This window comes from Protopterus annectens, chromosome 15.part0 (assembly GCF_019279795.1).
Source record: "Protopterus annectens isolate FY-2018-M chromosome 15.part0, PAN1.0, whole genome shotgun sequence".
Classification (NCBI taxonomy): domain Eukaryota; kingdom Metazoa; phylum Chordata; order Ceratodontiformes; family Protopteridae; genus Protopterus; species Protopterus annectens.
This window is the reverse complement of record NC_056749.1, coordinates 7,098,194-7,114,761: the sequence shown is the minus strand read 5'-3', so window position 1 is coordinate 7,114,761 and position 16,568 is coordinate 7,098,194. Positions and strand designations below refer to the sequence as shown.

Genomic DNA, 16,568 nt, shown 5'->3' with positions numbered 1-16,568 from the left:
CCTGCCTCAGACTCCAACCCTGTTGTCTCAGCAGGAGAACCAGATTCTGCACCCTCAGCTTCAATCACTGAACCTATCAGCCTGGCTAATTACCTAATCTCTCCTTTACCCATCCCTCAGAAACCAGTGATGGATATCATCTTAGAGGCAAGGAGGCCTAGTACTAGAAAATCTTATGCTGAAAAATGAAAAAGATTCTGTGCCTGGAACTAATCTCAAGGGATGAGCCCAGCAGTGCCCAATTTACCTCAAATTTTATAGTACTTAACTGAGATGCTTCACAAGGGCTTGTCTTTCTCCTCCATCAAAATTCACCCCTTAGCCATTTGAGCTCATTATAACACAGAACCTCCCCTTTTCTCTCATCCACTGCTCAAGCAGATGTTCTTCATGTTTCACTGTTGCAGTCATTACATTTGGGTAATCTGCTGGAAGGTTGCCCTCAGTCAGCCTGAATTCCAAAGTCTTGGGTCCTGCGTCGGTTGCTGTCTTCTCTTCCATGACGTCAGGTCATCAGGGGTATAAAACATGCAGCCGACACCATTTTCTTTAGTCTTTCTTGCCATGCGGTGCCCGAAGCAGAAGCATTTCGCAAGTGCCGGTCGGCTGACCACTGAAATATTTTCGTTTGAGTTGCAGAATCAAAGTCTTCAATAAAGCTAAGTACCCCGTTGGGTAAACTTTTTTCTTGCTTTTTATCGATGTCAGAAAAAGTTAATAATTGTATTACTTGTGGGAAGCAAATACCTCATAAGGATTTCTATTTATACTGTATTCCTTGCCTAGGCCCTGTTCACAACGTGCCTGGCTGTCGGTTTTGTGCTAGATTTAACTAACGCACTATTAAGCGTCAGTATATTTTTGCATCTAAGTATTTTGGAAACAGATTTAACTACCCAGAGATGTATAATAGCAATCCAACTACCGGAGTACATAAAAAACGCAAAGAAAAGGACAGAGAAAGGCAGTTGAGATCCAAAACTGACGACAAAGCTTCTCCTAAGCCAGTCGCCGGTTTGCCGTTAATCAGTGAGGCGCTTTCGCAGCCCCTGATACCTGCTACCTTCGAGTCGCGGGCCTCTACCGACACCCATGTGAAGTCCGGCATGGCGCAAAATACTCAAGGTATTGGACCAACGGATGTATCTCCCTCAGATGGGTCTAGAGCCGCTGAGCAGGCACCGGCTTCTGAGGGTGTATTCAGACCTCAACATTTTTACATCAAACCGATGAAAGCTGCAAAACCAAAGGCAAACGCACCTTCTAAAACTAAAAAAAAAACGCCTGAGCCACATGCACAGGCCTCTATGCCTAAAAAACAGATGATCAAAATGGCTGAAGACCTTGTTATCTTGATCAGGGGTACCCATCCCCCTCCAGATAAGAGGCATAGGCAAGACACTGACTATGAATCTTCAGATCAGGTTTCTATTTCTTCTGATTCCTCTTCTGATCAGAAATTATCTTTACCTCCCTATGAGGATTCTGATGCTGAGGAGTCTGTTACATCTGCATCTCCTCCTGAGGATTATTCATTTGGAGAAACCTTGCGTACTTTGAGGGAGCATTTTCACTGGGAGAGTCAAGACTTCTCAGAATCAAAAAAGAGGCTCGGGGATTTCCTCCTTCTCCCTCAGCACAAGCCTTTAGCCATTCCCCTTGTGTTAGACATTGTGGATGATGTTTTTTCGGAGTCAAGCCTGACCCCTGACACTTTACTTCAGGCTCCCAGTAAGCCTGACCGGTATTACAGGGTCCCTGACTCTCAAAAAAAATTATTTAAAAACCCTGCCGCTGATCCTGAAACTATTTCACAGGGTCCTAAGGGAGTTAAGGCCTCAACAGCAAAAAACCCTACCCCCTGCGACAGAGATTCCAGGGTGCTGGACAGATGGGGAAAAAAGGATGTTCATCGTGTTTCACTGTTGCAGTCATTACTCTTGGGTTATCCTGTTGGCAGGCTACCCGCAGTCGGCCAGAATTCCAAAGTCTAGGTCCAGCGTCAGTTGCTGTCACCTCTTCCCTGACGTCAGTGTGCCAGGGGTATAAAAGATGCAGCCGACGCCATTTTCTTCAGTCTTTCTTGCCGCGCGGTGCCCGAAGCAAAAGCTGTTCACAAGTGCTGGTCAGCCGACTCCTGAGATTTTCAAATTCAAATTTCAGAACCGAAGTCTTCATTAAAGCTAAGTACCCCATTGGGGAAACTTTTCTTGCTCCAGACCGATGTCAGAGAAAGTTAACAATTGTATTTCTTGTGGGAAGCAAATACCTCATGAGGATTTTCACTCTTACTGTATTCCTTGCCTAGGCCCTGATCACAACGTTGCTAGCTGTCAGTTTTGTGCTAGATTTAACCAACGCACTATCAAGCGTCAGTTCGATTTTGCATTTCATTACTTTGGCCGAAGATTTAATTATATAATGCTGTCGGACCAGCCGACACCGGAGTTTACAAAGGACAAGGAAAAAGATAGGCATCCGAGATCCAAAACTGACGACGAAGCCTCTGCTAGTCCAGTCGCCAGTTCTCAGTGAGGTGCTTTCGCGGCCCCTGGCGCCCACTACCTCAGAGTCACAGGCCGCTTCTGACACCCACATGGAGCCGACTGGGTATTGGACACTCGGAAATCATTCCCTCAGATGGGTCTGGAGCCGCTGAGCAGGCATCGGCTTCTGAGGGTGTCTTCAGACCTACACAACTGTATATTAAGCCATCTTCAGCTTCAAAGACAAAGACTAAAACAGCTCTAAAGACAGAGAAACAAGTACAGCATTCTCCTTCTCAGACTTCCATGCCTAAAAAACAGATTCTCATAATGGCCGAAGACCTAATTAGTTTGATCAGGGGTTCCCATCCCCCTGCTGATAAGAGGCCTAGGCAAGAGACAGAGCATGATTCCTCTGATCAGGTTTCTATTTCTTCTGATTCCTCTTCTGAACAGGATTACTCCATGCTTCCCTATGAGGATTCTGATGCTGAAGAATCCATTCCTTCAGCCTCTCCTCCTGAGGATTATTCTTTTGAAGAAACCCTACATACCATGAGGGAGCATTTCCACTGGGAGAGCCAAGATTATTCTGAATCTAAGAAAAGGCTCAGAGACTTTCTGCTGCTTCCTCAGCACAGACCCCTTGCTATTCCACTTGTCCTGGATATTGTTGATGATGTATTTTCAGAGTCTGGCCTAACCCCTGACTCTTTACCCCCCTGCACCTGCTAAGCCAGACAGGTACTTACAGGGTCCCGGATTCTCATAAATTCCTATATAAAAATCCAGCTGCTGACCCAGAAACTATATCTCAGGGTCCCAAAGGAGTTAAAGCTTTCACTGCAAAATACCCTGTCCCCTCTGATAGGCAGTCTGGGGCTCTAGACAGATGGGGGAAAAAAGTCTACACTTCTGCTACCCTGGCTGTAAGGGCTTTAAATTGTCAGTTTCATATACTCAAATATCAGCAATATTTAATGTCACTGCTTAAACAGAAATTGTTGACAAATACTGAAAGTTCTGAGAACAAGGAATTGCAGGATTTATTACATGCAGCTGAACAAGGGGGAAGGCATACTTTGCAATGTGGTTATGATTCACTGGAGGCCTCTTGCAGGGCCGCTGTTACAGGTTCTGTTATTAGAAGGCATGCTTGGTTAAAGGAACATTATCTGCCTGATCATGTTAAAGCAAAATTATTAGATGCACCATTACAGCATGATACTTTGTTTGGTACTAAAGCAGAAGAGGTGTTGAAAAAAATGGAGGATAAAGCAAAATCCATGCAGACAGTCAAGGATTTCTTACAGGTATAGCCACCCAGGTTTAGCAGGAACTGGCCCTCTAAAAATTGGTCCTTTCCAGTGTCAGACATACCACAAAGAGGCAGATACAGGCATCCTAGAGGCAGATCTCAGCCCCAAGGCTCATACAGGCCTAAACAATGAGGTGCTCCTACCTCCAAAAGCAGAGAAGACAAATCACAACCTTACAGGAAACAGTCCCAATGACTTTCCTCTACCAGATCCAAGCACCTTTCTTTTGGCAGCCCCCTTAGGGGGAAAACTAGCACTTTTTTCATCAAATTGGCAAATGGTTACCCAAGACAAATGGGGCCTGAACATAGTATCCCAAGGCTACAGGTTCCATTTTCACACCCTACCTAGGTCAAAAGGTATGCCAGACCTGCCACACAATCAATGGGCAGAGGCACAAAAACAAATTGCAGCCCTCATGGACATGAGGGCCATTCAGCAAGTACCACTACAAGAGCAGGGGCAAGGATTTTACTCCAGACTTTTTCTAGTACCTAGAAAGGACAAAACTTGGAGACCAATACTGGACCTGTCAATTTTAAATACGTTTCTGGAAGTTCCAAAATTCAAGATGTTGACTCTACAGCAGCTACTGCCCATGCTGGGCAAGAAGGCTTGGCTAGTAACTTTAGTAGACCTAAATGAGGCATACCTGCGTGTCCCAATCAGACAGTCATGCAGAAGATACCTCAGATTCAAGGCTGGCTCAAAACATTACCAATTCTCTGCACTGCCCTTTGGCTTATCTACTGTGCCCAGGGTCTTCACAAAGTGCCTGGCACCAGTAATTGCTTACTGCAGACAAAGAGGAATACAAATATATCCTTACTTGGACGACTGCCTAATTCAAGCAGAGAACAAAGACATTCTTCTGAATCATCTGGTGCTTGTAAAAAGATTACTAATTGGCCTAGGGTACACAGTAAACAAAAAGAAATCAAAACTAGTGTCCTCTCAAGAGATAATATTCTTGGGAGCAAGCTTAAATACAACTGCCTAGATGGCTTATCTCACGCCAGACAAACAAAGGCAACTGACAACCTATTTCAAGGAAATGGCAACAAAGGTCCAGTTATCTGCAAGAAACATTCTGCAGGCTTTGGGCTTCATGGCATCCTGCATCTTACTAATTCCATATGCAAGACTGCATATGAGGAAAATTCAATGGTACCTAAAAAGTGTCTGGACACAGCATTGCCACAGTCTGGAAACAATGATTACTCTAATTCCCTGCCTGCAACAGTAGTTTCAATGGTGGGCAAAGGCTTGTCACCAAAACAAGGGACAGCCATTCTCACTAGCCCCTGCCAGGTAGAGCCTAATGACGGATGCATCAGATTATGCCTGGGGGGCACACATGGCAGGAAGAGGCATTCAGGGCACCTGGTCCACAAACCAAAAGCATCTACATATCAATCAAAAAGAGATGCTAGCTGCTCAAAATGCCCTGACAGCCTTCAAGGACCTACTTCATCTGGGACAACTACTGATTAAGACAGACAGCATCACGGTCATGTGGTATATAAACAAGCAAGGGGGCACACATTCTTATCCCCTTTGCAGACTAGCCATGACTTTGTGGGACACAGCATTAACTTACCAAGTTCATTTGAAGGCACAATTCCTGCCAGGAAAGGAAAATACTCTGGCAGACGAACTAAGCAGAAACCTCATGGATCCCCATGAGTGGCACCTGGATCCACAAGCCTTCAGCATGATAACAAAGAAATGAGGATGCCCTGACATAGATATATTTGCCTCCCCTCACAACTACCAACTAAAAAGATTCTGCACAAGGGTTTATCACAGTCAAGCATGGAAAGTGGACGCCCTGTCTTTCAGCTGGAAAAAACTATCAGTATATGCATTTCCCCCTCTGCCTGTCCTCCCCAAGGTACACCTAAAGGTCATACAGGAGAAGCCAAGGATGATACTGATTGCCCCAGACTGGCCCCACCAGCATTGGTACCCAATTCTAAGGAGCTTGTCTCAATGCCCAGCTTAATACCTCAGCTACTGACCCAGTAGAACAGTCAGATCCTACACAGCCAACTCAGAACTTTAAACCTGACAGCATGGCTAATAATGTAGTCATACAAAACACACCTCTCAGTAAAGCTGTGATGGATGTCATTTTGGAAGCCAAAAGGCCTAGTACTAGAAAATCTTATGCTGGAAAATGGAAGAGATTCTGTGCTTGGAACAAGGCACAAGGAACTGATACAGCTGTACCAAATATTCCTCAGATTTTGCAATACTTAACGGAGATGCTGGACAAAGGCCTATCTTTTTCATCTATTAAAATTCATGCCTCTGCCATTTCTGCTCATTACAATGTAGAGCCACCAGTCTTTTCTCATCCCTTATTAAAGCAGTACCTCAGAGGAGCCAAATATTTAAGGCCCCCAAGGAGATCACCAATGCCAGCATGGGACCTCAACTATGTCTTGGAAAAACTGACCATGCCTCCTTTTGAGCCAGCGGCTACTGCTGATATAAAGTTCTTAACTTGGAAAACAGCTCTGCTCCTAGCAATAACTTCTGCAAGACGAGTTTGAGCTACAGGCACTCATGGCTGTTGGAACCTTTTATCTTTTTTTATCCAGACAGGGTCTCTCTCAGGACAAACCCAACATTTATGCCTAAGGTGGTGTCCAGTGTGGCTCTCAACCAAACCATTCACCTGCCAACCTTTTTACCCAAATCCACAGAACAAGGGGGAGAGAATTCTGCATTCTTTGGACGTACACAGACAGCTTAGATTCTGCTTGGACAGAACCAAAGTTTTCAGAAAGACAGAGCAATTACTAGTGGCATATGCTGCAGCATCACAAGGAAAGGCTATCTCAAAGCAGACTATCTCTAAGTGGATAGGCCACTGCATTTGTTTCTGCTATGTACACCATGGCAAGCTAGTGCCTAAGGGCATTAGGCCACACTCAACCAGAGCTGCAGCCACTTCAGCATTTCTCAGGGGAGTACCTACCAAGGATATTTTAGAGGCTGCTACTTGGAGTTCAGTGCACACATTTACAAAGCACTATCATCTGCCATTCTTCTCTAAATCCAGGGCAGGCTTTGCCACTGCAGTTCTGCAGGGCCTCATAGCCGCTCTTAATGCTGTTTAGCTCCAGCCTCCCAACCTTAGCTTTGGGACTCTACCCAAATCTAATGACGGCAACAGTGAAACACGAAGAACATAGTACAGTTGTACACTTACCATAAATGTAGATGTTCGAGTGTATTCACTGTTGCAGTCTAAGTTACCCACCCACCATCCCCCTTTCTTCTGATGGAATCTTTTTTCCTTCTCTGATTTATACAACCTATGTGGTGTATTTGCTAGCAGATGAAAGTAAAGTTTATACGGGTGCATGTATTTATATATATATATATATATATATATATATATATATATATATATATATATAAATTTTGGCTACCCTGTTAGGGGGCACCTGACATCTGGGGTAAGAAAAACTAAAGAAAATGGCGTCAGCCGCATCTTTTATACCCCTGATGACCTGACATCAGGGAAGGGGCGACAGCAGCCGACGCAGGACCCAAGACTTTGGAATTCAGGCCGGCTAAGGGCAACCTGTCAGCAGACTACCCAAATGTAATGACTGCAACAGTGAATACACTCGAACATCTACATGTATGGTAAGTGTACACAACTGTACTTTCCTCAGAGAGGCAAAAAATTTAAGACCACCCAGGAGAGCTCCAACTCCAGCCTGGGACCTTAACTTTGTATTGGAGAAACTCACTCGCCCTTCTTTCGAGCCAGCTGCTACTGCAGATTTAAAATTCCTTTCTTGGAAAACACCTTTCCTCTTAGCCATCATTTCAGCAAGAAGGGTATCTGAATTACAGGCCCTTTTGGCAGTGGAGCCTTTCATCATCTTTCATGCAGACAGGGTGTCCCTCAGGACCAATCCCTCTTTCATGCCCAAGGTGTGGCCCTTAATCAGTCCATTCATCTGCCAACCTTCTTTCCTAATCCACAGAACAAAGTGGAATGGATACTGCACTCCTTAGATTCTACTTGGACAGGACTAAACCTCAAAGGAAATCTGAACTAACGCATTTGCTGCAGGAGCAGAGGGGAAAGCTATTTCAAAGCAAACTATTTTGAAATGGATAGGCTATTGCATTCATTTCTGCTGTAAGCACCATGGAAAACCTATTCCACAGGGGATGAAACCCCACTCTACCAGGGCTGCCTCTACCTCTACAGTCTTTCTCAGAGGCGTCCCTACCAGGGACATCCTAGAAGCTGCTACCTGGAGTTCTGTACATACTTTAACAAAGCATTATCATCTGCCAATTTTCTCTAAATCCCAAGCTGGCTTTGCCACTGTAGTCTTGCAGGGCCTTATTGCTGGTCCTAATGCTATCTCAATTCCACCTCCCATTCTTAGCTTTGGGAATCTACCCAAATGTGCTGACTGCAACAGTGAAACACGAAGAACATAGTGCAGTTGTGTACACTTACCATAAATGTAGATGTTCGAGTGTATTCACTGTTGAGGTCCTGGTTACCCTCCCTCCAGCCCCCTTACTTCTTGTGGCTATACTTCTGCTCTCCTTTACTATGCTTAAAAGCTTTTTGTTGCATTTGCTTTTTTGTTGGAGGTATAACCTTATATATTTATAGATTTAATTGCTTCCCATTAGGGGGGCATCTGACATCTGGGGCAAGAAAAACTGATGTAATGGTGTCTGCTGCATGTTTTATACCCCTGACGACCTGACATCACGGAAAAAGAGACCGCAACCGATGCTGGACCCAAGATTTTAATCTGGCCGACAGAGGGCTACTGCAAGCAGATAACCCAAAGTGATGACTGCAACAGTGAATACACTCGATCATCTACATTTATGATAAGTGTACACATCTGTACTTTTTCCATCTCCGTTATAACTTTTTTTGCCACTAATAAACTGGGAAAAAAAAAAAGGCACGCCAGCAAGTACTGACAATGCTTAATAATTAAGTGCTTTTATCTATAACAAATAAAGACATCATCACATTTATTTATTTGTTACAGATGAATGTATCTAATAATTAGTGTCAGTACTTGCTGGTGTACCAGCATTTTTTATTTTGGTTTATTCGTACATAAGGTGGAGGTGGGATTACATCAAGGATCAGCTCTGAGCCCTTTCTTATTTGCAGTGGTGATGGACAGGTTGACAGATGAGATCAGACAGGAGGCCCCGTGGACTATGATGTCTGCAGATGACATTGTGATATGTAGTGAGAGTAAGGACCAGGTTGAGGAGACCCTGGAGAGGTGGAGATATGCTTTAGAGAGGAGAGGAATGACGGTCAGCAGGGCTAAAACAGAATGTGTGTGTAAATGAGAGGGAGGGTAGAGGAATGGTGAGGATGCAGGGAGTAGAGTTGGTAAAGGTGGATGAGTTTAAGTGCTTGGGATCAGAGTAATGGTGAATGTGGAAGAGAGGTGAAGAAGAGAGTACAGGCAGGGTGGAATGGGTGGAGAAGAGTGTCATGAGTGATGTGTGACAGACGGGTACCAGTAAAAGTGAAAGGGAAGGTCTACAAGAGGGTAGTGAGACCAGCTATGTTATATGGGTTGGAGACAGTGGCATTGACAAAAAGGCAGGTGTCAGAGCTGGATGTGGCAGAGTTAAAGATGTTAAGATTTGCACTGGGTGTGACTAGGATGGATAGGATTAGGAATCACTATATTAGAGGGTCAGCTCAGATTGGACAGTTTGGAGACAAAGCAGGAGAGGCAAGATTGTGTTGGTTTGGACATGTGCTGAGGAGGGATGATGGGTATATTGGGCAAAGGATGCTAAGGATGGAGCTGCCAGGTAAGAGGAAAAGAGGAAGGCCTAAGGTAAAGTTTATGGATGTGGTGAGAGAGGACATGCAGGCAGTTGGTGTGAAAGAGCAAGATGCAGAGGATAGGAAGAAATGGAAACAGATGATCTGCTGTGGCAACCCCTAATGGGAACAGCCGAAAGAAGAAGGTACATTCATAATTATGCTGTCTGCACCATGGTTTTGGTTTCACTGTATGTTTTTTTGCCACTAACATAGCAAATGCAATGAGGGCTTTAACATATTACATTTTTTTGTTTTCTGTCCAAGTTTAACAACATTGTCTTTTTAGTAAGTATTGTCTCCCCCTTCCCTATGTCTCCTATCAGCATAGCACTTCAGCCTCAGCATTCATTCGAGTCTTGCTGGCATGCAAAAAATATTTATGTAAACACTTCCACCCAAATATTTTGAATTTCCTTGCTATGGTTGCAGTCTTGGGCACTAGGCAAATTTCCCTCCACTGTTCTGATGTGTATATTTTTTTCTCAAACTGTTAGACTGTTCTCGTCTGTATTTGACCTTTTTGTCTCTTATTTCTCTTATCCGACATAAGTCCTTAAAACTGACCTTTTTCTTATCTGTTTGCTCGATCTTTCCTCTGTGATGCATTTGGATCTCATTCACTTGTCTTTCTTCTTGTAGTCTGCTTTTCTTTCTCCTTACTGCTGTAACTAGTATCTTGTAGATAATTGGCTCCACAAGTAGGTTAAATGTCTGCTTTGCTTTATCTCAACACTTCAGCCCCCTTCTGTTTAATTTTAATGTATCTAGGTTGTCTATTTCTTTGTCTTCATAAACCTTCTACCTTTATTTTCCTATGAGTCCTGTTTTTCAGTTGAAATCTTATAGGAACTGTGTATCTTGTCTATTTTGTATTTGGTTCATTCTTAGTATCTGAGTCAAGATTTTTCCAGTTTGTTCCTGTATCATTTGATCTTCTTTTTCCATCAGTTTCCAAAATCTTACCAAATCCTCCCCTGGTAAACTTTCCCCCTTAGCAAATGAAAATTAGTGCTGTTAAGATAGATAAACATTGTCTTAGTGGAAATATATATGCTTTACCTTGGTTGCCGTATAATAATTCTTCCAGTCGGGTACAGCTAATCCCCTTGCTGCATTGAGAGTCGTACTTCCAGTCGGGTACAGCTAATCCCCTTGCTGCATTGAGAGTCGTACTTCCAGTCGGGTACAGCTAATCCCCTTGCTGCATTGAGAGTCGTACTTCCAGTCGGGTACAGCTAATCCCCTTGCTGCATTGAGAGTCGTACTTCCAGTCGGGTACAGCTAATCACCTTGCTGCATTGAGAGTCGTACTTCCTGTCGGGTACAGCTAATCCCCTTGCTGCATTGAGAGTCGTACTTCCAGTCGGGTACAGCTAATCACCTTGCTGCATTGAGAGTCGTACTTCCAGTCGGGTACAGCTAATCACCTTGCTGCATTGAGAGTCGTACTTCCAGTCGGGTGCAGCTAATCCCCTTGCTGCACTGAGAGTCGTACTTCCAGTCGGGTACAGCTAATCACCTTGCTGCATTGAGAGTCGTACTTCCTGTTGGGTAAAGCTAATCCCCTTGCTGCATTGAGAGTCGTACTTCCAGTCGGGTGCAGCTAATCCCCTTGCTGCACTGAGAGTCGTACTTCCAGTCGGGTACAGCTAATCACCTTGCTGCATTGAGAGTCGTACTTCCTGTTGGGTAAAGCTAATCCCCTTGCTGCATTGAGAGTCGTACTTCCAGTCGGGTGCAGCTAATCCCCTTGCTGCACTGAGAGTCGTACTTCCAGTCGGGTACAGCTAATCACCTTGCTGCATTGAGAGTCGTAGATAGTCCTGTCTTACTCTTGCCGTTATCTCCTCCCAAATAACTTAACAAACTTGATATTCCTCCATATGTCTTCTCCTGGGGTGGAGAAATATGCTTGTGCCACATGTAATATTGGAGGAACCAGAAACATTTTTATAGCCTGGATCCTACTGTCCGTTTCCATGAACATCTATCTCCAGAGCCTTGTTTTGCTCTTTATTAACTGTTTCATTTTGTCCCACATTTCTTTCCCAGCTTGTTTTGAATTCTTTAATAGCCATATGTATAAGCTTCTCCTTTGGTGATATCCATACAAGAAAGAAAACTCTGTACCAGATCAAGTAAAAGTCCATAATCAGCTGTTATGGCCTTTGTTTTCAAAATATTTATCGTACAACTGGACAACATCTGGTAGTTATCTAGAATTTTGAATGTCTTTTGCAAGTTTACATCTGAATGTGTTATATACATAATTACATCATAGGTAAGTAGAGTTATCCTTTCCTATATATTGCTCCACCCATATCCTTGTAAGTCTGACTGTCTTACCACCTCTGCTTCATGTTCAAGATAAAAGGTAATTGGTAGTGGGGATTGCAAGCATCTCTGTCTGGTTTCCCCTAAATATTTCTGTCTGGATAGAACTCCATCATATTTAATACTATCTGTAGTCCCCTCGTATAGCCGTTTCCTCTGGCTTCTGCTGAAAATGGGCTGTTGTGACCCAGTCTGACTTTCCCAGTAAACAAATGTCGATAGATTAATAAATAAATTGGTAAGTCACATTTGGGTTGCATGACTAGACTTATAATGGCCCTACTGGTTCATAGCCTAGTATATACTTATGAACCTGTGAGTAAGTTTGTTTTGCAGTGTGCTTACAGTTTAAATGACTTTGCTGTATCTTCGCCTGCTGAACAGAACATGTCTTACATGAATGAGATTGTTTCTGGTGTGACTCAAGTTTTGATACATGGTTTGAGAAACATCTTGGAAGGTGTGGATACAATTTCTAGAAATGCAGCCACTTCTATTATATTTAAATATTAAATTATATAAGACATAGGCAAACATCCATTAACAGAAAAGAAAACAAATCATATTAATATTATGCATGACGTTTTTTTTTTGTTTATAATTATCGTCAGTCCAACAGTACATAAATTGCTGAATTCCTGCCTTCCCTTAACCCTCACTCCTCCTCCTGAACATCATTCTGCATGTTTTGATGACCTTCTGTTATCACTGTTTCAGTATTCTTTACAATAGGGATTCCCTGCTAAGGCAGCCTAATGTCTGGCCATCATACCAAAGCCTTAGGTTGTAAAAGGGATGTCACATGTCACACATATCCTCCCTGCACCCAGCGTAGGGCATAAGGGTGACATATGGAGGTACCATCCTCAGAACTTCTTTGCCAGCAGTCCGAACAACATCTACGATTGTCTGTTTGAACACTCATTCATCTGCTGGTTACCAAGCTGTTTTTCAGGTAAGTCCCCCATTGGTTTTAATCATCTTCCTTTATTTTGTGGTTGTTGGCTTCATGCCATCCACAAAGAGGAAATGCCAATGTGGGAGACAGATTTCCCCATAAAGTGCATCATGGACTATGTTTTTGTGTAGATGCTTCTCGTGACTATACGTCTTGTCCTGTTTGTCAGGCATTTGCTCCAGTTGTTTGTTTCATGTCATCCACAAAGGGGAAATGCCAATATGGGAGACAGATTTCCCCATAAAGACCATCATGGGCAATGTTTGTTTTGTGTAGATGCTTCTCGTGACCATATGTCTTGCCCTGTTTGTCAGGCATTTGTTCCAGAGACCTTGATTAATTGTTTCTCCTCTTTAGCCATTTACTTGGAGAACCAGTGTCTTAAATTGTTGACTAAGGGTACTATGGAGTAATCGTCCTGGTCTGAGGGTCAGCTGTCCGCAAAGGAGGAGGTCAAGAAAGCTCAGTCTGATTCTTCAGCTGTACCACCTCCCCTGGATGACTTTCTTTCATCTCTTGAAAGCCCAGATGACCACCTAGATTTTCAACTGGATTCCTCTGCCATGACCATTTCAGAGGCTGTCATGGATCTGGCTTCTCGCACATCTCCAGAGGGGCTGCATATGTCCATTTTGGATGTTTAGTGGGGACGCGGCTGATAATTTCTGAAGAGCCTAGGGGTGTTTTGCAAATCTTTGTTAGAGATAAGATTCCCACTATGCTTATAGGTTCGTAGGTTGGTACTAGGCTATCGGCCCTAGGGCCTATACAAACCTAGCCATAACAATTCCCTGGCTATTTTTTCCCACAATATTTACTTCCCTGCTTATAGAGTGCCATCAGGGGTCTGCGTCACATAAGAACTTTAGGGCTGACATCCCCTTGGAAAAAAAATCAGAAAACTAAGCATCTTTCTCCTGCTCCCAAAGATCCTCAGTGTGAATAGCAGGACTTCACCCAGGGTCTGTTTAATGTTCCTCAGCGTGAATAGCAGGACTTCACACAGGATCTATTTAATGTTCCTAAACGTGAATAGCAAGACTTCACACAGGGTCTGTTTAATGTTCCTCAACGTGAATAGCAAGACTTCACACAGGGTTTGTTTAATGTTCCTCAACGTGAATAGCAAGACTTCACACAGGGTTTGTTTAATGTTCCTCAACGTGAATAGCAGGACTTCACACAGGGTCTGTTTAATGTTCCTCAACGTGAATAGCAAGACTTCACACAGGGTTTGTTTAATGTTCCTCAACGTGAATAGCAGGACTTCACACAGGGTCTGTTTAATGTTCCTCAACCTGAATAGCAGGACTTCACACAGGGTCTGTTTAATGTTCCTCAACCTGAATAGCAGGACTTCACACAGGGTCTGTTTAATGTTCCTCAACCTGAATAGCAAGACTTCACACAGGGTCTGTTTAATGTTCCTCAACCTGAATAGCAGGACTTCACACAGGGTCTGTTTAATGTTCCTCAACGTGAATAGCAGGAATTCACACAGGGTCTGTTTAATGTTCCTCAATGTGAACAGCAGGACTTCACGCAGGGTCTGTTTAATGTTCCTCAATGTGAACAGCAGGACTTCACACAGGGTCTGTTTAATGTTCCTAAACGTGAATAGCAAGACTTCACACAGGGTCTGTTTAATGTTCCTCAACGTGAATAGCAGGACTTCACACAGGCTCTGTTTAATGTTCCTCAACCTGAATAGCAGGACTTCACACAGGGTCTGTTTAATGTTCCTCAACGTGAATAGCAGGAATTCACACAGGGTCTGTTTAATGTTCCTCAATGTGAACAGCAGGACTTCACACAGGGTCTGTTTAATGTTCCTCAATGTGAACAGCAGGACTTCACACAGGGTCTGTTTAATGTTCTTATGACTTTGAAGCCCCCTCAAGAGGTCTCTGTTCCTGCTACCCTTGGTCTTGTACTCCTCTTAACAGGAATGGCGAGCAGGTTTCATTTGGATAAAAACTCCTTGACCTATTCTTCCAGGATTCCCTCTCCCTTGGACTATGGTTCTGAGGAGGTGGAGCCTATTAGTCCTGATTCTCTTTTTGAGGAGATTTATAGGTTCATAGGTAGATACTAGGCTATCTTCCCTAGGGCATTTATAAGCCTAGCCAGAGTGTATTTGGCCTCTGCCTCCCTATTAGATTAGCCTACTGTGCCTCTGTAAAGTAGGTCGCACAAGGTACCCTTTTAAGATTAGTTTACTGTGCCTCTGTCTAGCAGGGACACAGAAGAGATCCCAGGGGTGAATTTGCGATTTCCCATCCACGCGTCCAGATTTAAAATATGGTATTGCAAACACTTTGAATAATGAAGTAGCAGTAAACATTAGAGGGTGTACTTTCTTTTGGTGGTACAGTTTCCTCTATGATGGAGTTTAAGTGGGACCATAGCCAGGTTTCAGGTGTCCAGCAAAGGTGGTATGAATTCCTTTTAATGGAGTCTCCCAAGCTCTCTGCTATCCCTCCTTTTCTTGCTGCCTTGTTAGACGCCTTCTCTGAAGCTTCTCAGGCTCCTGACTCCCAGCCCCCTGTTCCTAAGACACCTTATGGGTTTTATAAGGTTCCTGAGGATTACAAATTTCTTTACAAGAGCCCCTCTGCTGACCTTTCTGTTATTTCTGTTGCTTTTATCTTCTAGAAAGCTGCTTCCCTATGACAAGGACTGCAGAACTATGGAAAGGTTGGGTAAGAAAATATATACTGCTGCTACCCTGGCCTTTAGGGCCAAGAATTACCAGACACACATGACCAGATATATTTTGGCTCTTCTTTCTCAAGCCTGTCATGTTATTTCAGATCTTTCTGACTCTGAGGGAAGACTTCAGCTCTTTCTTTACTAGTGTCATCTTCTCAAGTAGCTCGCCATTCTATTAAATGCCGCTATGATGCAGCTGATCCCTCATCTAGAGCTGCTGCTTTTGGTTCTGTGTTGAGGAGGTATTCCTGGCTTCACTTTCAGCCTTTCCTGATGGTATTAAGGCTGAGCTGATGAAGGCGCCTTTAGATAATAAACATCTTTTTGGTGGTGGTGCTGCTGAGCTTTCTAAGCCTCTTCAGGAAAAGGGTAAGGCTTTGCAGGAATTGAAACATATTTTTGTTTTGCCTGTTCCGAAGTTCCAGAGCAATTACCCTACTAAACCTGTCTTTGTCCGCAGACAGTCTCGCTGTCCTCCCAAAGGTAAAAAGGGTGCTGGAGGGGCTCCTCCTGCTAAGTCTACTCTAACAACTTCTGCTTAGAAGCTTCCTTTTCCATACAATCCAGGTTCAGTCTGACTGTCCTTGTTCCTCTTTCCTCAGTCATGTTACTCTTTCTCTTCATCTTGCCCTGTCCCTTCCAATTTGTTTAAATATCATTCAGGATTCTTGGGTTCTATTCATCATTCGTCAGGGGTATTACATGGTTTGGAAATTTCTTCCCCCCTTTTTGTCATTCCTCAGTAATAGCTGCCATTTTTCAAGGGTGCTTCAGAGCCTTTTGTCTCAAGGAACATTTCAAGAAGTTCCAGTTCCTTAAGGGGAAGGGATTTTACTCCATAATGTTTCTGTTTCCCAGGAAAGAAGGCACCTGAAGACCCCTTTTGGATCTCTCTC

The 16,568-nt window shown here is 43.6% G+C and overlaps 1 protein-coding gene across 1 annotated transcript in view; it reads left to right on the top strand.

The window, feature by feature from the left end:
• Positions 1 to 16,568, top strand: part of CC2D1A (coiled-coil and C2 domain containing 1A) — a 3,016,164-nt gene that overhangs the window by 1,346,519 nt on the left and 1,653,077 nt on the right. The window lies entirely within an intron of this gene.